This window comes from Vicugna pacos, chromosome 23 (genome assembly GCF_048564905.1).
Source record: "Vicugna pacos chromosome 23, VicPac4, whole genome shotgun sequence".
NCBI classification, from domain to species: Eukaryota; Metazoa; Chordata; class Mammalia; order Artiodactyla; family Camelidae; genus Vicugna; species Vicugna pacos.
Window position 1 is genome coordinate 1,414,059 of NC_133009.1, and position 23,233 is coordinate 1,437,291.

General features: G+C 39.9%; 1 long non-coding RNA gene across 1 annotated transcript; it reads right to left on the reverse strand.

The window, feature by feature from the left end:
• Positions 1–21: 21 nt before the first annotated feature.
• Positions 22–20,752, reverse strand: LOC140688675 (uncharacterized). The gene is made up of 3 exons (XR_012063377.1): positions 20,621–20,752; positions 18,979–19,102; positions 22–87 (listed from the first exon to the last, which is right to left on the reverse strand). It is a non-coding gene; the product is annotated as an uncharacterized lncRNA (long non-coding RNA).
• Positions 20,753–23,233: the final 2,481 nt, after the last annotated feature.

Sequence of the window (23,233 nt, forward strand, 5' to 3'; positions counted from 1 at the left end):
GAATCAATATCTTTTTCCTTACAATTTCCCGTCATTCATAATGAGCTCCCTCCAAAAGAGAGAAGACCTAATGCTCAGTCTCCTTATCTGTAAAGTGAGAATAACAAGGAAATATGTGAGATTTTAAGAGAAATAATATTCATGTGAGGCTGAGGGACAATTCCATCATACAGTAAGCACTCAATATGTGCTTACTTAATATTAATAAGAATATATTGCATTCCAGCAACCTTCAATCAATGTTTAATGACTTTGTCCAACAGACTACTGACAAACTGTTGGATGAACCCCTTTGAGCAGATCAGCAAAAGCGTACTGGGAGAGGAAAGCACGGACTCCATTTACAGCTGCAGCTACCCAGCACTATGGGGTGGGGGCAGTTTGCTCAAACTCTTAGATGTTGCTTGAGCATTTAGTTGTCATTATTGAATAAAGACAGGTGTTCTTTAGTCAAAGCTCCTGAAACATAAATCTTCAAAGATTGATGCAAATTTGGTTTCAAGTACAACACTCTCACTAGAAATTATTTTAAAATGATAGTCTTAGCTCCTCTGCATATCAAAAGGGCATGTTCTTAATGTATCTGACTAAATACACCTTAAAGGGTTGTTTAAAAGGAATTAAGAAGAAGCCATCCTGAATAAGCTCTCAGTATCATCTGCACAAAGCCCCACCCAAGTGTCTCATTTCTCACTTCCACATAGGTGTTCAGGTAGCTTAACTTGTTTTATAACACAGGGCGGGGAATAGTTGTGGATAGATTTATTTAGCAAATATAAACCTAGGGTATTTGCTGTGAAGGAATTCTAGAGATAAGAAGATTGATATATAGTCCCACCCATAAGAAACTCAGCCTTTCCATCTACAACAGCATTAAAAATAAAATGAGAGATACATTTAACAAAAATTTACAAGATTTGTACATTGAAAATTAGAAGTATCACCAAAATAAATTTTAAAAGATCTACTTATATGGAAGACATCCCATTTTCATGGAAATATAGACAATATTATTAAAAATGTTAAGACTCCTCAAAGTGATCTACATATTCAGTGGAATCCCTATCAAAATTCCAGCTGACTTCTTTGCAAAAATTGGCCAACTGATCCCAAAATTCATATGGACGTGCAAGGGGCCCAGGATAGTCAAAACAACCTTGAAAAAGAAGAGCAGAGTTGGAGGACTCTCTTTAAAGTGTACTAAAAAGCTATAGTACACAAGTCAGTATGGTGCTGGCATAAGTTTGGATAAATAAATCAATGAGACACAATAAAAACCTATGGGGAAAAAACTTACATTTACAGACAGTTTTCCACAATGGTGCCAACAACACTCCATTGATAGAATAGTCTATTCAACAAATGGTGCAGGAACAGCTGGGTATCTGCAGGCAAAAGGATCAATCTGGAATCTGGACAGCCATATTTTATATAACAAATAAAAATTAATTCAAAATAGACCACAGACAGAAACGTAAAAACTAAACCTATAATCTTTCTAAAAGAAGACAGAGTATAAATTTTTGTGATCTTACCATAGGCTTTGGTTTCCTAGTTACAGTATGAAGAGCACAAGTGAAAGAAGGAAAAAGCAGATAAACGACTTCATCAAAATTAAAACCCTTTTCTTACAAAGGACATCATCAAGAAAGTGAAATGACAGGGGAAATGGGTATCTCAAGTGATAGAGTGTGTGCTTAGGAAGAAAAATAAAATAAATCAATACATCTAATTACCTCCCCTGTAAAGAAATTGTTTTAATGTTTAAAAATCTATAGTGAAAGGACAATGTGCAGAATAGGAGAAAAATTTTGCAAAGCATGTATCTAATAAGAGAGTAGTACCCAGGATATATAACAAATGCTTAGAACTGAACAAAACAAAAAAATAGACCCAATTTTTAAATTTACCACGAATTTAAATAGATATACAAATGGCCAATACGCATTTGAAAAGATGCTCAGCATCACTAACCAAATCAAAATCAAAATAACACCTCATTTTACACCCACTATTCTGGTTATAATCAAAACATGGACAATAACAAGTGTCAGTCAGGAGGCAGAGAAACCTCATATGTAGCCAGGGAAAAGGGACAATGGTGCAGCTTCTTTGGAGAAGTCTGGTATTTCCTCAAAAGCTTAGAGTTATATGACTCAGCAATTAAACTCCTATATATAGAGTCATCCCTCAGTATCCTTGGGGGGTTGGTTTAAGGAATCCCCCACCCGGGATACCATAATCCAAGGATGCTCGAGTCCCTTTACAATCCGCCATCTAGATCCATGTAGTGGAAACTACAGATATGGCGGGCCAACTGTACAGCCAAAAGAATGAAAACATATTCTCACAAAAACTTTCAGATATATAGTAATAGCAGTATCATTCAGAGTAGCCAAAAGTTACTAACAATATCCATCCATCAATGAATGGATAAACAAAATTACCAAGAATAGGCCCACAAACTTTTGGTCATTGAAACTTTGACAATGAGGTGAGAACATACAATGGAGTAAAGGCAGCCTCTTCAGCAAAAGGTGTAGGGAAAACTGAACAGCTGCATCTTAATCATTGAAGTTGGACTACTCCCTCACAACATACACAAAAATGAATTCAAAATGTGTTAAAGACTTAAACATGTAGACAAGACACTATAAACCTCTTAGAAGCAACCATAGGCAAAACATCTGACATATAACTCAGCAATGTTTTCCTAGAGCAGTCTACTCAAGCAATAGAAATACAAGCAAAAATATACAAGTGGGATCTAATTAAACTTACAAGCTTTTGAACAGCTAAGGAAACAGTAAGCAAAACTAAAAGACAACCAACCTATGGAATGGGAGAAAATATTTGCAATAAATGAACTGACAAGGGCTTAATTTTCAAAATATGTAAATAGCTTTTACACTTAATAAGAAAGAAAAACAAACAATTCAATTCAAAAATGGGCAGAAGTCCTAAAGAAACATTTCTCCAATGAAGACATACAAATGGCCAATAGGCACATGAAAAAATGCTCAATATCATTATCAGAGAAATGCAAATCAAAACTGCAATAAAGTATCAACTCTCACCAGTCAGAATAGCCATCATTCAGACGTTCACAGACACTAAATGCTGGAGAGGCTGTGGAGAATTGGGAACCCTCCTACACTGTGGTGGGAATGCAGTTTGGTGGAGCCATTGTGGAAAACTGTATAGAGGTTCCTCAAAAGAAAAAAATTGACCTCCCATATGACCCAGCAATCCCATTCATGGGTATATATCCAAAAGGATCCATAGTTCAAAAAGAAGCACCCCAATGTTCACAGCAGCACTATTTGCAATAGCAAGACATGGAAACAACATAAATGTCCAGTGACAGATGACTGGATAAAGAGGTTGTAGCGTATTTGTCCAACAGAATACTATTCAGCCATAAAATAAGAATAAAATAATGCCATTTGTGGCAACATGAATGGACCTGGAGAATGTCATTCTAAGTGAAGTATACCAGAAAGAGAAAAGAAAATACCATATGAGATCGCTCACATGTGGAATCAAAACAACAACAACAACAACAAAAAAAACAAAGAAACAAAAAGATAAACTTATCTACAGAACAGAAACAGACACAGGGACATAGAAACCAAACTATGGTTACCAGAGGGGAGAGGGTGTGGGAAGCAATAAATTGGGAGTTCAAGATTTGCAGATACTGAGTATGTAAAGAATAAACAGCAAGTTTATACTCTATAGCACAGGAGAATATATTTAATATCTTATAGTAACTTATGTTTAAAAAGAGTATGAAAATGAATACAGGTTTGTTCCTATTTAACTGAAGTATTGTGCTCTACACAAGAAACTGACACAACATTATAAACTGACTAGACTTCAATGAAAATATTTTTAAATAGACAAAAATGAAAAAGAAAGAAAAAGTATATTATCAAACAAAAAGAATAACGTACTGATTCAGGCTACAATATGGATGAAAGTTGAAACATTATGCTAAAATAAGCCAGACAAAAAAGGCCAAATACTGCCCTTTAAGGTGAACTGTATCTAAGCGTTTATTGTACTACTCCTGTAAATTTTCCGGAGGTTTGAAATCTATCAATATCAAAATAAAATGTATTATTCATTAAAAACATAAAACACTTTCTCACAGGAGGGCTTTAATTATTAAATGCAAAAATGCATGTTAAGCTCTTGGAACAACACTTTGCACGTCCACACACAATCACTACTGTCACTGCCACTCAGAGGGTGGTGCCAGCGCTGATGAGAGCTGCCTCCACTCGCTCCCCTGCAGACAATAGTGAGGGCCTGAGCTCTGACAGGCAGGGTGAGTGTGAACCTGGGTCAGACACAGCCAAGTCCCAGACTCTGCATTACCCAACTTTCTTATACAAACTGCAACATGTAATGTAATCACGCTACAGGGATGTATCTTACAACACAGTGAATACAGCCAATGTTTTACAGTAACAATAATTGGAGCACCTATTGTACACGTGAAACTTATATCATATTTTAAAACAGCTATATCTTAAGAAAAAATTAAAAAATAATTTAAAAATGTTATCACTTTAATATTCAATTCAGTTTTTAAGTAACTACTAAACAGCTTAGAATATATAAAACCATTTAAGTGTGCTGTTTGTTTACATATTTATTTACATTCAGCTTCCTGCTAAAAGAGAATTTAAACAATTTTTTTAAACACAGCTTAACAAGCATAACAACAAAAAGGCAAAACTGAGAGTGAAGAGAAAATGGAGATTCAATACTTAAACAAAACCATGGGAAGATAAATTCATAAAAATGGATTCCATGAAGTCAGAGCAAGTGTTAAAGGCCAACTAGAAATTCAGCTTTAAGATTCTTGGCAGCTAAAGCAAAAACAAAAAGATGATGGGGCGCATGGTAGAGCATGTGCTTAGCGTGCACGGGGTCCTGGGTTTAAGCCCCAGGGCCTCCACTAACAGATAAATACATCTAATTACCTACCCCCCCAAAAGAGCCCCAAAGAAAAGATAAAGAGAAATTTTGTCCCCAAAAAACCCTGATATTAAGTTTGGATTAAATACTTAAAAATATAAAAAGAAAAATAGAAAAGATAAGTGACACTGTGAAGGAAAAGCCCAGCTGGGCTAACAAGCTAAGTCACATATCCAAGTGTGATAAGTGTCGGTTTACTGATCTACGTTTTTCTGGGCTACCTGGTAAACCTGAAGTTTAGAGTCAGTTTACTGGGCTAACAAGCTAACTCGTAATTCCAAGGTCAACAATTGTCAGTAACGTGATCTGTTCCAAATTGATAAACCTCAGTGTACTGATTCCTTGCTTTTTCTTGTTTGCGCTTTATTGGCTAATAGCCCCATACTTGTAATTAACCCTATAAAACCTCATGTGCAGGTCTTGTTGGTGCTCAGAGCTCTGGAGCAGAAGCCCCTCTGAGGCCACCGGCTTAATAAATCTCAGTACTCACACCCTCTGATTGGTGCTTGTTTCTTGGCTGGCCTTTTGTTTCCCTAACAACACAAGCGATAATGCCCGTGAGATAAATCTGCCATGGCTGCTGTCAGGTCCCCATGTCTCACGTGGGAATATCTGAAACATCCTTCTCACCACTCAGAGTCATCCTCAGCCCAACCCACACCTCCCGCTGTTAAATGCAGGAGCACAGGCAGGGCCCGGCCTTTGCTCTCTCTGTGTCATCACAGTGAGACAGGATGGAAGGGAGCAGAGCACAGCCATTCTAGGAAGGCCACAGCAATTAACATCAAAATGGTGAAGGATTCAACCCCAATAGGCCTTGAGGCTCAGGATGAAGAGATTTAACTTCTAGCAGATCTTCAGCTTCATTAAACACCCATTGTAATAGTAACATGGTGAATAACATGCCCCAGGCACAATGGCAGTCCCAAGGCTAGCCACAAAAGGTCACAGTGTGGGAAATGGCCAACTCCCTGGGAATCCCAGCCCCTTGCCCTAAGGCTAGTCCTTCTACTTATTAGCATATGAAACCACCAAGCCCAAGAAAACTAGCAACACAGCACCACCTCGCGGTCATCACTCTCTCTCCCTCTTCGGAGAAGGCCCTCACTCTGTCTGTGAAGTGTGTACACACTTTTAATCTGAGCATCAAACCCTCACACCTCGTGACGTTTCTCTTGCCTTTCAATGTATCTCTCTGAATAAATCTACCTTTACTCAACACTGGCTTGCTGTTGAATTCTTTACTGCACTAAGCCAAGGAACAAAATCTGGTTGGGCATATCCCAGGGCCTCAACCAAAACATGGGTCACAGCACTTCTCATGCCTCCCGTTTTTTTTTTCTTGTGTCAACAGTACTGGGTTGTGAAGGGAACTCTGAGGCCCCGGCTAAGGGACAGAAGCAGCCTCCAGACCTTCAATTGGTGGGTAGCCTCTCCCCCAGCAAGGGCGTTGGGTTCTGCCTGGTTCTCTGTGTTTCTCTGTTGTGCTGACTTACCAGCCAGAGAGCGTTCTCCCTAGGCCTGTCTCCACAAAACCCTTCTCTCCAAAATACAAGCAGATCAAGTCACAATCCTCTTGTTCAACCAGGAAATGTTCAGCCCACTTTTTCACTCCCCAATAAATACCTAACTGTCCTCCCTCCCATCCCACCACTTCTTTCTTTGTGAGAAATCTGCACTCTCCACACACCATCCTGAACACAGGTGCCTTGCTGGCTGGGACTGAGATGTTTCTTTCTCACACAGCCTGCGTCCTTTCACTTTCCCCTTGTTACCTTAAAAAAGCCTTTCCTGAGTCACCCACTCCTCTGATTCTGAACTAACAAAGTGCTGAGGTTGCAGTCACTATGTGCATACCTCCCAGGGTTTGGCTAGGTTTCCTTTGCAACATCTTCATTAAGGAGCTGCAACAAGAAGTTTAAAGAGGCTATTCCTTCATCTTAGCGGAGGAGTCTGCAAAAAACCTAAATGGCTTTGTAGAGAGAGTTAACCAGGGACAGAGATGTCGCATGTCCTAGTCAAAACTGTCATGAAGCAAAATGTTCTTCATAGGCTCAGAGTGGCTTCTGAACGCGGAGTCGGCAGGGAGGAGATGACAGGCAGTGAGTGGTGTAATTGACACAGATTATGCTCCCCCAGCAGGGGAAGAATTGGTATTTTTCTAGTTTTCCAAACAATTTCTTACTACCTTTTTCTCTTATTGTGACATACCATTTCCTACGAATTAAGCATATCAATATCAGTTATTTGAGCCACTTGGGGGAAGCTACATGATGCCATTCACAGGGCTGGGGCATGACAGCCACACCAGTCTAGGTTGAAAGACCAGTGGGGATATTTCCAAGGTATTCACAGGCATGCAGCAAACTCCGCAGCTTCAATGACCTCATCTTAAAGCTGGGGCCAATAAAACTACCAAGCAAAGTGCGTGATGATTATGGCCGACACCTGTTTACTTAGTAAGTGCCCGTGACAGCTGCCGCTTAATGGGGAATGAGTACGATCAATGAAGCCCTGTCTACCTGGCAACACGCGCCCTGCCTTCCTGCCTTGGTGCAGCAGCAGAGTTTGTTTAGCTGAGATGAACGCCCCAAGAGCAGCCCCAACGAGAAATCTCTCAGCTCTGCACGGTGAGACGTGTTCCTTTCCTTCTCAGAGCTGATCACAGTTTGCAGTCATCTGTTTTTATGTTTATCCCTTTTCTAACTGCCTCTGCTCCGGAGTTTTTGCTCAAGCAGCGCAGGGCCTGGTGTGTCTTGCGGCCTGCCAGATATTCTGGGCTGGGAAACAGCCGAACCCACATCTAGCTTTGGTGCTGAACGGAGAGGGCAGAAGGCTCAGGGTCCCATGCTGAATCGAGACCCCTGCATCCAAAATTCTGGTCTGACTTTGGGCAAATTACCCAGTCTTCTTTACCTTGAGATTCCTCATCTGTCCATGAAAATAACTGCCCATGGCACACAGAGTTACAAAGATTAAAGGAAATCATCAAATTCACAACCTATTCAAAGGGCTACCAGTGCATCCTCAACCGACATTTGCTGCCTTTACTGCTCTGACGCATGCTAAGCGGGGTGGCTCCACACAGTGAACAATGCTAAGTGCCAGTGTGTTAAGTGCTTCATGTGTGCTATAATACTCTTTAGAACTTACAACATTCCCAGGAAGAAACGAATATTATCATGCCCGTTTCACAGATTCTCCAACAGGTTAAGAGAGTTTACAATCTAGTCCAAGACCCTATGGTGAGGAAATGGTGATTTTAACTGGAATCTGGGCCCAGGCCTTGGCTCCAACTCTCTCCCATCCACCTGACCACTTGCCTATGAATTCCACCTGTCCAATACACAAGTTTGCAGCCGGCCAGCTTTTAAATGCAATGTGTGCCAACGTATGTCATTGTTGGTTAATTACCATAATCTGTTCTCAGAAACCACTACAGTAAAGAAAGGTGGACTTAAGGAATTCTGACTTGCGTTCTCCTGTAATGTGCAGAAACCCTTCCCTATACCACCAAATCCAAATGTATGCTTCCTCCATGTTTATGTTTTCACATGGCTTATTAATTAGAAGGTACCTGCAGTAATTCCATCTTGGTTGCTTTCCAAGGTTGCAGATTATCCATAATCAGTCTGTGAAAGAAAATACTACAATGTGAATGAAAATGCTGCAACCATGTGTGTAAACAAAGAATACTGAAACCAAGTCATTAAAGGCTGCCGCCACCACCCAGCTAGGACAGGCCTGCAGCCCATCCAATACAGCAACTCACCATGGTGCCTTCTGAGCAGACTCAGAAAAAGAAAGGACAGGCTACTGGCCCTAGATAGGTAGGTGCGTGTCTAAAAAATGGATTCATTGAGTCTAAATATTTGCTTCCTCCCGTATATACAAAAGCACTACATTCTTGAACTTGAGATACCTGGATTTCTTTAGATAACAAGCAAACTTTTATTGTTCCAACAACCTGGTCCTTGTTGTAAAGCTCCTATATAACCTCGCTCTTCCTCAACCACTTGGGAGCAGTCCCTCAGAGAGATCTGAGAGGCTGTCACCCCGGCTGGAATCCTCCCACCAAATAAAACATAAGTCTTAACTTTTAGGCTGCACATGTATTTCAGTCAACAGTTTTGGACACCATGAAGGGACCCACAGCAGACTTCTCTCCACCTCAACTCTCCGAGTAACCGGAGCCTTGGTACCAGCAGTGGCCCTTTGTGCCCATCGGCCTCCTCGGGGAGTCCAGATGAATATGGGTGAGTCTCTCCTGTTTCTTGGATCTCACATATTGGTTGATGATCCTGAGTTTTATCTGGCAGTGTTTCCAGGTACGTGGCCCTCCAGTTGAAAGAAACTGCGGTGAATTACCAACCCAAAGGAGACATACTGGGTGGGGTCTGGTTGAAAGATAACAGGAAATACCCACCTTGAGGAGACGTCCGAAGTGTGTCCGGTGGAAACATATGAGGAAAATACTCACCTAGTGGAGACGTCCCGAGTGGGTCCAAGTTGAAAGACACTGGGTTCAAGACTGAGTGGTTAGGTATGAGGCTGGTCTAATGTTTTCCTCAATTTGGTTACCTCCATTTAATTTTTCAGTATAGAAGTAAAACTCTTATTAGGAACCTTTCAACTCCAAAAATGAGGCCCTCCTCCTGGCTGGTAACAGATTTCTCGGGTGTCAGGGAATCTTCCAGGGGTGGTAGAGGCAAAGACTTAATGCCACAGAGTTGTCCCTGCAGGAAATCTTACTAGCAAATTTATTCTGAGAACCCGACCTTACAATGGGGAAAAGAACTTTCCAAAAAAATAAAAAACAGAAAAAAAAATAAGAAATGACACATTGCCATCCTCCAACTGTTACCCCAGACAGGTTTATGTACATACAAAATTTACAACAGTAATTGGTAATAAGAAAAAAAAACTCACTCTGAAAGTAACTAAACAGGCCTGATAAAAACATTTTTTGGAATTCTGAACTTATAATACCAAAATCCCCTTTATGGGGAACTTGGATTTCTCTTCCTGTGTCCTTGAAATATAAATGTTTTATCTTTCTCTGGGTGTTTTAAATGTGTGTATGTATGCGTATATATGTGTACTTTTTTTTTAAAGGAAACCTTGGACTCTGCCATACAAAAGGTTCAAGTATTTTGTACATATGGTGGCCACGCAAATAAATTGGATTGTAAGCAATTCTTTGATTGTACAAATTTTCAGATATTTTGCCATCTTAAACTCTGCTTCATCAGCCTGGACCACAAAGGCCTTTAGCTTTTGGACAGTAAGCCTTTGAATTTTATTTAGGCAACACCCCCACTCTCATGTGGAAGAGCCTCTGCAACTTATTGGTTTAATATCACTATATATGTATATATAAAAATTGACGGCCATATTATGGATCCTTTAATTTGGAAAAACCTTTAAATTGGTGAAAGTTTAAAGATATATCATTATAAACAGCTGTTTTATTGGTACCTATTAAAATCAAGTTTAAAGGTAGAAAAATATATCTAATGTGTAACCTAAGAACTTAGTTAAAAAAATAAAACTGGTTTGAAAAGCTACATTTGTGTTTTTCATTTCATATAAATGTTTCTAGATATGCTAATAAAAACTTAGAATAATTAATGTTAATTAGTTCGAATAACTGGAAAAAGGATTGTAAAAATGTGAAAAAAAAAGATAAGTGGCTTATCCCAAATGGATATATATTTTTATATTGTTATTTTGAATGAGATAAATAAAATGGACATTTTTGGATTTAGATACAAGGTTTTGATACTACACTACATAAAGTTAAAATAAAAGGGCCAAAGAGATCACCTACACCCCCGAACATTAAAGTTCAATTAAGTCCATTTTATTTACCGCAGTTTAAAATATATGTATACATAGACTGAAATACTTGATCAATAATTGGGACAACAGACCAATTAATCAAGTTAAAAACTAAGAAGGGCCTAAGCTCTTTGTCTGAAACTTGGGCATCCTAGAGATGTCTATAAAATTATATACAATGCACAAAAAAAAAAAAAAGGCTTCTGGCACTCCTTCTAGAAATAAATATTGATTAAACCTAATAAATATAAAAATTAAAGATATAAGATTTAATAAAATTGAGATAAAAGTTTGTGAAATTGGTATATTTAAATGGTCTTTATACAATCCTTTTGCTTATGTTGTGGGATAGATATGTTTCAGTGGAAAAATGCTTCCCCTTCTTGGTATTATAAGGCTGGGCACATATCTGTCCCTCTGAAAATATTAATTGAACTAATTAAAGGAAACCAATATTGATACATGAGCCGTCCAATATAAAGTAAATATAAAAACTAATATTGAGTGGCTAATAAAAAAATATAATTAGAGTTTTACCCTGAGATTAACTTATAACACAAGGAAAAGAGACCTTACTAAATGCCTGATGCAAGCTTTGGAATACATGATAAAGTAAAGCTTAAAGTTTTAAAACATGGAGTTCTTTGTTTACAGCTCTTCTCACTGACACAAAAATGCCAATTAAGGAGATAAAATTGGGTCTGGGTGACAGAGCAGTTCTCTGGGGACCTGGAAGAGAGTGTCTTTGTCTTGCAGATCAGAAATATAAATACAACAAACAGTGACCTAGGACTGAGCCTAATTACCTCAAAGAAAATAGAACTTAAGGCCAAGAAATTTTTGGCAGTTGAGAACTCAGAACTCTGACGGGTCCTTCAGACTTTGTGAAGAAATCTTAACTCTGCTTCATAAATAGTAAGCCTTAGTGATTTGAGCAAGCAAATTCAGCTTACTGCAACTATTATTATACCTATATTATAAGTAAGTTTTAAAGTGAAGCTATGAGATCTCTAGCTTTTGTCTGTTTATAAGCCTACGTACACATTATAGATGTGAGATATTTCTACTGCTAAAAAAAAATCAAAGTCAAGGAGCTCTGCTTAATTGATGTAAAAAATAAGAGCTTAAAAATTATTTTTAAAATAAAAACTGAACAAATTGATTTTCAGTGTCACGTGAAATGGAAAATATTCAATATTAAGGTAATATTTGATATTGTTTAGTTTAAGTATGTTCTAATTAATATAGACATCTTTAAAGTCATCAATATTAAGTATACTACCTTTACTGTACCTAGGTTTAATGAAAATCAAATAAAATCCTGTTATATCTGTTGCAGATTTGTCAAAAAAAAAAAACAATATTAATGTGGTGTGGTAAAATTTTAAGTAAATTAAATGCAAATGAGATGAGAGCTTTGGGTAAATATTTAAAATATATTTTTAAAATGTATGCTTAAGATAATCTCTAAATGTTATCTGCAAATTCTAGAGTTGTGCTAAATTAAGTTAAATGATGTGATATTATTAAATACATATGCCATTTTCAGATAAAATAAGATTGAAATATGAATTACTTAACATTTAACTTCCTCTTACAGTGAAACTAAAGGTGTTTAGAAATATTAATAAATGATTGGTGCCACCCTGAAATAGTCTCTATTAGTAAGGGAATGATCTCAGTATCCTAGGAAAGTAAGATAAATGTGTAAAGGAAGATATAAGAATGGAATTATATTTTGTTAATGAAAAGTAGTGACTTTCTCTGGAAGCTGGTTACTTCTGAATGGAAGAGAAAATAAGGCACACACTAATATGAGTATAGAAAGCTGTGGAAAGCTTGTGGAAGAGGAAACCTGAGGAAAAAGTTTTGTACGTGGTCAGAATTGGCTAAGTTTTGAATCAAATTGGGCAACGTAAATGAATCTTAGAAGTAAGCTGGTACAAGATTAAATTTGGATTTCTCTCTGTTAAGAGGAAAATATTTTCTTAAAATGTTAATCCACCTTCAATAACAGATTGTAAAACTTCTTATACCACTTAGCTGATTTATTCTGCCTTTATCTTTGACGTATTTTCTTGTTAATGAATTAGTACTGCTTTACAGTGTTCTATATGTTTATCTGACCAAGTGTTCTGAAATCTTTTAACAAGCTCCCCAAATATCAAATTCTAATTAAAATTCTTTTAATCTCCAGTTAAGTTTGGGATGCTACAGAGGAACCCTGAAACATCCCAAAGAGAGATTTTAAACTAGTAAAATTCATTTGGCATGTTAAATAACATGGTATTGTCAAATGAATCATAAAACTTCTAAGGTTATATTGAATGAGAAAATATTATTAATATAGATATTGTAGAAATTATATGCACTCCCTTAACTTCTGGTATATCTGAAATGTTACCAGTGATAATTATGGGTATAGTGAACAGATTACTTTATCGATTTTAGTGTAACAGTGTTTAACCATGCTTTTAAATCTTTTGTTATTTATAGACAGTTAATTGTTTTCTTCTGATGATTTTGCAAAATGCTTTCTATTCAAGGAGATTTACTGATTTCTAATAAATTTCAAACTATAGCACTGAACTAAACTGGGTAAGAAATTTTAAAGTTCTAATGAAAACTCTCATTAAAAGAATTAGTTACATGGGACTGAGTAAACTGGTGAATATGGTTATAATTTTTGATATTGTTTGAAATACTACGGCTTTTAACCTGTTTCCCAGACATAAAGAATCTCTTCTCCTTAAGCTAGTTATGGTTCACAGCAATTTGATAAACTATACCTATGTAATCTGACTTGGAACAGTTATCTTTTCTCTCTATCTGATCCCTCAAGAAACTAAAAACACTTAGGCCCCCAGTGGCTCTATCAGACAAATTAGGAAGTTCATCTCCTCACAGATATAGGACAATAAAGGTATTTTCAGGATTTTAAAGAGAAAAGAATTTACCTAAATCTGTAAGGCAGAAACCCATGAAAGCCTTGATGTGGCTTTCCTGGCCTTAGCAAACCTTATTAACATTCTACCCTGAGACTCCATATTAAAACTTCCAACACAGCCAATTTAAAAAAGCCTATATGATCAAATAATCAGTCTTAACTTGTAAAGAAATAAATCTTCATTTGGCTTTATTTGAGAAAACTGAGGGTAACTTTAGAGAGAAAAATGATTATTTTATAGTGGATATTAAATTCTAGTTTTCTTAATTGAGGTCCATATTTACTAAGACACTTCCCAGATCATTCCTTGTTGTTATGTCACATTGCTGTACAGTTTAATTGAATTATGAAAAGGATACTCTAGGTTTGTTTCTGAAGCTCAGTAATCTATCCTTGGGTAAAGTTCCAATGCCCCATGACCTGCAGCCAGGGGATTATACATACTGGAACAGGCATGACTTAAAGAACTGTCTACAACCTGAATGGAAGGGCCCTTTATCAGGGACTCTTAACTAGACCATACACACCAAAGCTGAAGGAAACGGACTCTCGGATTCATTTCCTATCAGAAACAGCCCCTGCAGTGCACTGTCCTATAGAGCACTGCTCACCTTAAAACAATGCCCAAATGGAGAAAAAGCTACCAGGCCAGGATGAGAAGAAGACGACATCTGAGATAGACAGCTGACCCAAGACAACGGACCAGGTCTGTATAACAATTACTTTGTTAATTTCTCCAACCTTTGATTATGTACTACTCCAATTGTTAAGTTTATGATAAATTACCTATGTCTAGTACTTCTGTGTTACCTTGGTGGGATTCCCTACTCCAAGGCTCTAACTAGATAGCCCTCAGCAATGTTATTCTCAAAAGAAATTATAGTTCTGTATAGGCCACTGTTGATCTTAGAAGATTGGAGACTTCACCTGGCTAATTAATACCTGCTCTGACCCTGACCATAAGTATGAACTTTCTTATAAGATCAAACTCAATCAAAAACGCAAGCAAAATTTTAACCCCAAAATACAACTTCTCGACTATTAAATTCTTACTCGTGACTTTATTAACGTTACTAGCTGTATTACTTTTATCCTGTCTATTTTATAAAATTGTTGTCTATTACATTTCCCAATGTGTAACTAGGCCTACAAGATTGATGATGGCTAAACATCTTGAAGAAACAGATAAAATTTATTAACCTGAATAAAATACATATAATAGTGATTCTAGGTATGGGAATGAGCAATGAAGGGGAAACAGTTCCAGGATAATAATAGACTAGTAAGGCATGTGATCCAGAGAACTTTTAGTATCAACAGGATCTGATAAAAAAAAAACTAACACCTTGAATGGCAACTCAGAAGATTCTTCACCTGAGCTAGGAATGAGGCATTATAGCACCATGGACAAAATTGGTCATGAAATGTCTCTCAAAATGTTGGTCGAATTTAGGACCAAGGGGGAGCACTGTGAATGAAAATACTACACTGTGAATGAAAATACTGCAACCAGGTCAGGAAACAAAGAATGCTGAATCCAAGTCATGAGCAGATGCTGCCAACCCCCAGTGAGGACATACCTGCAGCCCGGCCTCTCAGCCACTCACAGAGGTGCCCTCTGAGTGGACTCAGAGAAAGAAAGGACAGGACACTGGCCCTAGATAGCTAGGTGCCAGCCAGAGGAATTCTTTCAATGACCCAAATGTTTGCTTCCCACCATACATAGAAAAGCACTAAATACTTGAACTTTTGATATCTGGTTTTCTTTAGATAACAAGCAAAATTTTATTGTTTCAATTACCTGGTCTTTTTCGTAAAGCTTCTATATATCCTACCTCCTCCGCTACCTCTTGGGAGAAGTCCCTCAGAGTGATCTGAGTGGCTGTCATTCCGGCTCGAGTCCTCCAGCCAAATAAAACATAACCCTTAACATTTAGGCTGAACGTTTATTTCAATGAAGTCCCAGAATAGACACAACTCATCAATTCTGTAATGGAACACACTGAATCAGGAACCAAAAGCATGTTTTGTTTCTGAAAAACTACGGGTTCCTTTTTCTTCCTGTCATTATACAACCCCTCCAGAACTCATTAATTTTATGTCTGCTCCTCTGGCAACCAAACTCATAGAAGAGTCAACTCAGCAAAGCATCCTGCTGGGGAGAAACCCCCACAGCAGTACTGCAGGCTACCTGCCTTCCCGTACGCTCTGCTGAACCTTGGTGTCCTCCAGGGAGACCAGGCCAACAGAGTTGTTCCTAACAGTTGCAAAGTCGCACACGCTAAATAAATCACTTGATTTTATACGATATTTTACATATATACCCATTTCTGAAAACAGCTTTGCCGGAAGCCCAAATCTTCAACACCAATCTGCAAAGTCAAATCCGGTCCCCAAGGGAAAACAAGACTTAATACGACGCTAAGGACTCCAAAGTCCACTCAAGGACCGACAACCAAACTGCCTGCAGGTATGCAGCTGCAGGCGGTTACATGTCTGCTTTTAAAGCAACCCCTTCCTGCCCTTGGGCGCTACAATGTCCCTCAACTCCTTCCCTTCTCAGGGTAAGAGCAGTCGCTGCAGAACCTTGCAGGGCAGCACTGACATGACTGGACAAAGAGGATCAGAGCTTAACTAAGCCTTCTGATGACATAAGCTTGTCACTCGGTCACTTTACAGATGAAGATATATATAGAGAGAGGTGGGGTGATATTGCTCAATGTCACACAGCTAATAAGTGGCAAAGTCTATAACTCTGCTCTTCCCTTCAGCGTGACGCCCCAGCTGTGAGGCCCACAGTGTTCTCTCGTGCCTACCTGAACAGTCCTTTCCTGTCACTCATAACCCACCACAGTGTCTAACCTTAGCCTGCCTTTTCGGCATCTTTTACCTCCAGTGTCACAGGAACAAGTTGGTTTCGGCCACTGTATGTCTTCCGGCTCCCGGGAACCTCAGTGCTAAGGCTGGTCTTCCCTGTGCATCCGACCACCAGCTCAGAGGCTCTTCCTCCTCTGCAGGAGGACCTTTCCACTCTCTGCAGGGACACCCCCTCAGGGGAGCCCTCTTCTCGCCCTCAGCACAGCAGGTGTCCCAGGCCACATCCCGAGGTTCCCCATTAGGACTGCGTGTGCCCAGGTATGCTAATCAGAACTGCAGCCTCAGAGCCAGGGATTATGCCCGGGCCACCCTGCAAACCTACTGCCCGCCTCACAGCCCCCAGCCAGCAGGTCACCTGCAAGTCACAGCAAGTGCCCCACCCAATACAGAAGCCTCTTCATTTGCCAGCAACGCTGATGACTGGTCTCCAAACTTTGGTCAATTTTGCACAAAACAGCACCTTCAACTGTGAAGCAGGGGGTTTTCGCTTCTGCTCCCCATACTTACTGGGAAAGTCAAGGGAAACAAAGAGGTCATTTCTCAACACTTTTATGATGAAACCCTCCCACCCACAATACTCATATGCTCAAGAGCTTTGGATCCACGTGATTTTGTTTCCCTTACACTAAGTGGCTCAAAACACTGAGGGATTCTTACTCTTTTGAGGGTATTTGTACCCAGTTTATCAGCTTTAATCTGTTTTTGTCTCTCTCTTCAGTATCCCTAGCAGTTGCCACCTCTTACTTTCTTCAGCAGCCTCCCTCCCAACATCGAGTCTAGGAAATCAGCTGTGATGAGGGGCCCGGGGACAGTCACAGAAGATGCAACTAAGGCACAGAGAGGCTACATAATTTGCCCAAGAAGATCAGCTTCAACCCCAAACAGTGTGTGTCACTTCCCTCTGTTTAACTCTTATGCTAAGCAAGCTAACTTTTTGTAGATTATGGTTATAAACAGATGAGGTATAAAAATACACACAAGGACACACATCAACTCTAAGATGCTCATTAACTCCACTATTTTGTTTCTTTTTCTTTCTATTAAAAAATTAAGAAACTCTGCAGTCAGTATAGCAAAATGTTACTGGGCTTTAAATCCCGAATATAGAGGTGTTAAGTGTGTCATTACCCATACTTATTTGTATGTTCACGAGACAAAATGATTTGAAAGTCCCTCTCCCCTCCCATTACTCACTACTGGCTCTCACCTGAGCTCCCAGACCACACATTTAACAGTCTTTCACTTTACCCACAGCTGAACACATCAGTTTCCCCCAGAACTCCCTCTGCAGCTTTCCCTCCTCACAGCAAAGCAGGACCATCATTTACCTCATTAATCCACACAGAAACCTTGGCCTTACTCCATCCTACATTCACAGACAGCATTCATCCTTTCCTTTTTACCATCTTAACATGCCTTCAATCTGTTCGCTTTTACCCACTGACCGTCCCACCGCTCAAGAGGAAGCCACCAACACTGCCCACCTGGACTCACAAGTCTCCCAAGTGGCCCCACAGCCACTCTCCCCTATTTGATAGAAATGGGATTGTGTCACTCTCGTGCTTTTTGGACTCTTTTCAGACCCACTGTTCCTAGAAGAAATTCCAAGTTCTTCACCTGGTGAAACTCTTTGCCATGAAACTGTCAGCACAGGGAGGGCAGGACCAGCCCTCTCCCCTCGGCCCCACCCTCTGGCAGAGCATCAGCTTTGATGGACCTGCTGAGCTACACCAGCCTGTATTCTAAACCTGGTCTTGAGTTCTTAGCAAACTGCTTCACTTATCCTTACAAATCCAAGGTAGATTGGAAAGATTTTAGATGTTGAGCTAGACTATTGATTTGGGGATTTTGCACTAGCAACCTGCAATGTCATGTTCTAATGATTCTGTCTTCTTAAAACCACACCCAGATTAAAGGAGTATTTGTGGAATGCCTTCGGAGTAAAAGGGAATGTACTTTTACAGACTTTGTGTTTTATAAAATGAACAACCCGGACAGGGTCACAAATGGAACCACCTCACAAGTGACAGAAGACAGTTGAGAGGCACAAAGCAACAGGTCACAAAGATGGTAAGAGCAAAGTTGATTCTCCAACACCCCCAAAAATTCCTGAAAGAAGCAAAAATTCTGAATTTTAAAAGTAAAAGTCTATCATATAGGGAAATGAAATAAATAATCCTCTTCATCAGGGTTTCAAGATCTCACTCCAGAGTTTTTAGCAGGCCATACTGAATCCTAGCACAGAAAAATCAGATGGACTAGTGGTGAGAAAGTTCCAGGAAAACTGCAGTTATTCCTCAACTTCTATAAGGACATACACTCACCTGCCGAAGGTGAATGTAGACCGCATTCTGTAGAAATTCGGAAGCTTCCCGGCTCCGCTTCAGGATGCCGAAGACAAGGACAGCTTGGAAGTATGCTTCTAACTCAGTCACCGGCATTCTTACACTGCAAGGGAATCGGAGGCCCCCAGTCAAGAGCAGAGATGTTCCTGTCGTGTCTCACAGGCCGTGCCTAGGGGACTCAGTGCCCTGCAGCAGCCCAGCCTCAGGTGAGGACCTGCAGCTTGGCCCACCCAAGCAGGAGGGGCACTGTGCTTGAGAAAGCCCATCCCCGATGGCGGCAAGAGGAGCTGGTGGGTTTGAGTGAACCTGAAATTACCCACAGAAATCTGCCTGCATTCATTCAAGTGATACAAACAACAGTAGCAGTCTATTTAACAAAATTTCAATTGTCAGTGGAAATTTTGCCATTCCTTTCCGGTTGTCCCCTGCACTCTGAGACAGGCTTAGGCTCTCTCACATCTGCAGCTCTGTGCAGTGGTTGTGAAGTCATTTTACTTTGCTGCAAGTGTCCTCACTCCCCGTTTCACATTTTCTCTCCTCTCTTAACACAGTCGGATATCTTCCTGGATCTCTCCCTGAGTTCCATGCTCCTCCTCCTCAGATCCTGAGATAAAGGACAAGTGAAACACATGACCAGAAATGGTACTGTGGACTTGAACGAAGTCCTCAGTGACCCCCTAGGTGAGTGCTGCCCACCCTTTACCATCGATTCTCAAGGTTCTTCCCAGGGTGACATCCAGCCCAGAGAGGTAGCCCAGGCCAATTAAAAGCTATGTGGCTTGGGCGTGGGGACAGGTACAGGAGCTGGTTCTGGAGCCAGGCCCTTCCCCACCTCTGCACCCCTCTCTACCGAGGCTCGGCTGCCAAGCACTCAGTCTCCGTGATCTTATGTCCTACTCTTCAACTCTACTCCAAACACTTTTCCTTTTCCTTTTTTCCCTAATTATCCCCAGCTGGAGTGATTTTTCAATCGCAGTATCTGAAAAAAATTCCTGCAGCCGAAAAAGAGGTCTCCAGAGGTCAATGCCCATATGCTAGTTCCTGAAGAGAGCCCCAGGCTAGGGGGACCCTCACCAACACTCACGGGGCATCACACATGTTGCAGGGTCGGCCACCCCCAACAAGAGCTTGCTGTCACCCCAATACCCGCACAGCATCCCTGCTCACAAAAATGTAGTTGGCCCACTAATCGGTTATTAAGAAGCAAAAATACAAAATTGCTCCTGTTTCTTACTAAAATTATCTATGAAGCTGAAAAGGGGAATTGTAATAAAAAAGAACAATTTTGACTCTATGTTAGATCTATTCCTTTGGCTTTAAACATGTGCCCTGTTTTCTAGGCTCAAACTTGGTAGCTCTGCACGATTTGTAAAAGAAAGTTTCCTTTAGCCTGAAATCTACAGGAAAGCCTATTCCCCTGGCCCTGATCTTTAAAAATGTTAGCTCATCTGCACTTATGTAGAGATGGCAAGTTGCAAAAAAGAGAATAACCTTGGTTTTTTTGGAGGTTTTACAGGGGCACCATGATTTAATCCACATGGACAGCTGCAAGAACAGCGGATTCAAAGGATAAACAATTCATACAGCAAGAAGTTTGCAACAAGCAACCACATCCCCGCACCTTTTTAGTATAAAAGGAGACAGAATTCTGACTTGGGGAAGATGGTTCTCCAGGACATCAGTCTGCCGTCTTCTGGGTCTGCCAGCGTTGCAAATAAAGTCACTATTCCTTGCTCCAACACCTCATCTCCCGGTTTATTGGCCTGTCATGAGGCGAGCAAAACAAGTTTGGACTCGGTAACAAAATGACTGCATTGGAGTTAGTATGTCTCCACTGTTTCCTCATTTCCAATATGTAACATGCACATCATTTATGATCTAGTGCAAATAATTCATCAAAGACAACAACAAAAAGAAACTATACTCACCTAGCTATCAACACTGAAGTCACATCCTGTCAATTTTATACGCTGTTTAACAACACAATGGAAAAACCTAACATAGGGAGTTGATTCCACGGAAATAAAATTATTTCTACTCCTTCAATACTTTTTCTTTTCTTTTCTATTTTATTTTGTTTTGATTATTGAAAGGAAAATAAAATTCAAATCATTTTATTTCACATATTTTTGTTATAGCTACATTCTTTAAATACTACAAAGAGATATAAATTGCAAAAAAAATTGTTCATATATTATTATAACGATATATACACAATCAATGGGGATTAGGAAGGGAATGGACATTTACTAAAAATCCACTGCAATCCAGTCTTTTACAAGCATATCCTGGAATATAAGCTCCATGATCCAGGGGGCCCCACCCCCATTCTCACTGCTGAGTCCCTTAGTTATCAACTACTAAGGCACCAGCATAGAACCATGTGATCAGTATTTTAGGAATAAATGAGGGAATTAGCTCATTCAATTCTAAAACAAACACCCAAAAATAAATACTGAACTTATTTACAGATAAAGAAAATTGGAACCCAAAAAAGTAAAGTTACTTCCCAAAGGTCACAAAGCTAATAACTGGTAAAGACAAGATTTGAACTAATCTGCCTGATTCTAAAAACTAAGGTTGAAATCCCATTCGACTGGGGAGGGTCCAGCAGCACAGTCTATCACCCTATTTTTATTCAGATCTAGCCTTAGACAGCCTGAGACAGCCCCCCATTCTTATGGAACTCGAGGGCAAATGATAACAATAAAGATTTTATATCCAGTAGTTTGTTAGGTCTCATTTATATATAGTGTCAGCAGGTCAGCAGAAAAACTCTGGAAAATATGAGTGGGTCCAGAGCTTTTTGCTGATTAGTAACTCAGTCTATCAAGACATAGTGACCTTCCCATGAGAGGCCACATGGACATAAACTAAAGGCATCTGAGCAATGAAAACTAACAAGACCCTGGAAATCAAGCAAGAAGGATTCCTGCCATCCCCCACCCAGTTGCCTCTTGACCCGCGTGGACACGACGGCAGGAGACCTAGGTTATTTTCCAAGTTACACCATCATGGATTCTCACCCATAAAAAGTTATGATTCTATGCTGTCTAAAGTGGTTTAAAACTCAAATATGATAACACCAATATCTCAGCAGAATATCTATGTCTCCACTTCCTCTCTTCTAATAGGAGAATATTTCTATGGACACAAAGCAGAAATCCAATTTAAAAAACCATGCACGAAGCCAGGCGAAATTCTGCTTAAGACACTTTGCTCTCACTCTCAGTAAATGAAAACTCAGAAAAAGTGGTCCTTCTCCCTCAGCAAATGGGAAGTAGCCTGATATGTGTGTGTGTGTGTGTGTGTGTGTGTGTGTGTGAGTGTACGTGTGTGTGTGTAAGTCAAATACAATCAAGTCTGGGATGTGTACACTTTTTTATGTGACTGTCATTTCATGGGGATGAGCCAACATTTAAATTAATTTGTATCTAGTGTTCTGAGAGAGTCTCAGGCTCTTGGTGGTGGAGGTGAAAGGGGAGAGTAAAGGGGGAAAGAGGTACATGAAGCAAAGAAGTAAGAGTACTGCCATGGAAACGCAAGACGTTAGTTTTTTTCTTCCTTGCACCACATACAAATTAGGGACTTGCTTTCCGCTGATGACTTATCGAGCACTGAGTTGCAGAAGAAGAGGCGACAGCTCATTTCTCACTGAGCTTGTGACTGTATGTGGCATCTTATAGACACAAATCATTTACCCTGATCAAACACTCTAGCAGCAGGCCGTAATTCTCCTGTTTTGAGAGACAAGAAAGCAGGAGTTCAAACAGGATATATAACTTGACAAAAGGCAGAGGACCAGTAAACTAAAGAGGATGAATTCAAACTCAGAGTTGAATGCAGAATCTGATTTTGCCACTCCCAGGACTGGAAAATCCTTAACACACAGGCTCCCCAGCTCCCCTGCAATGTTCCTGGCACCAAGCATTTCCCATGGTAGTGGTCACCAGTTCTCACAGACACAGCGCTCTGTGCAGCTAATGACCTTGATCAGACCTTGATCATCTACCTGCCACGCCCACCAGGCTTCACCATACAGGCAGGAAAGCTGGCTTTCAAGTGCATACAAAGCCATCCTTGGTCTAACCTGGGCTCTTCTGTGGCTCCTCCAGACTAAAGGCAGCCATGAAACTGCTCACAGTTTCTACATGAGCCACACTACCTCTCTCCATTTGTCTCCCCACCTGTACTACTTAACTATGACCATTTTGAGAATCTTGGACACAAATTT